At 42.7% G+C, this 773-nt stretch overlaps 1 protein-coding gene across 1 annotated transcript in view; it reads left to right on the forward strand.

Annotated features, from left to right (window-relative positions):
• Positions 1 to 773, forward strand: part of LOC107493923 (uncharacterized) — an 8,549-nt gene that overhangs the window by 3,024 nt on the left and 4,752 nt on the right. The window lies entirely within an intron of this gene.

The following is a 773-nucleotide window of genomic DNA, read 5'->3' on the forward strand; positions in this document are numbered from 1 at the left end:
AAGCTTTCTGGGGCATGCAGGATTCTACCGGAGATTTATAAAGGATTTTTCGAAAATTGCAAAACCTCTGAGCAACCTGCTAGCTGCTGACACACCATTTGTGTTTGACACACAGTGTCTGCAGGCATTTGAGACCCTGAAAGCCAAGCTGGTCACAACACCAATCATCTCTGCACCAGACTGGACATTACCATTTGAACTAATATGTGATGCTAGTAACCATGCCATTGGTGCAGTGTTGGGACAGAGGCATAACAAGCTTCTGCATGTCATTTATTATGCCAGCCGTGTTCTAAATGATGCACAGAAGAATTACACAACCACAGAAAAAGAGTTACTTGCAGTGGTCTATGCTATTGACAAGTTTAGATCCTATCTAGTAGGATCAAAGGTGATTGTGTACACTGACCATGCTGCTCTTAAGTACTTACTCACAAAGCAGGATTCAAAACCCAGGATCATAAGATGGGTGTTGCTTCTGCAAGAGATTGATATAAAAATAAGAGACAGAAAAGGAACAGAGAACCAAGTAGCTGATCATCTGTCCCGAATAGAACCAGTAGCTGGGGCGTCCCTCCCTTCTACTGAGATCTCTGAGACTTTCCCAGATGAGCAACTCTTTGCCATTCAGGAAGCTCCATGGTTTGCAGATATTACAAATTACAAAGCTGTGAGGTTCATACCCCAGGAGTACAGTAGGGTGCAAAGAAAGAAATTAATTTCAGATGCCAAGTACTACCTATGGGATGAGCCATATCTCTTTAAGAGATGTG

Source organism: Arachis duranensis, chromosome 6 (assembly GCF_000817695.3).
Source record: "Arachis duranensis cultivar V14167 chromosome 6, aradu.V14167.gnm2.J7QH, whole genome shotgun sequence".
In the NCBI taxonomy this organism is placed as follows: Eukaryota; Viridiplantae; Streptophyta; class Magnoliopsida; order Fabales; family Fabaceae; genus Arachis; species Arachis duranensis.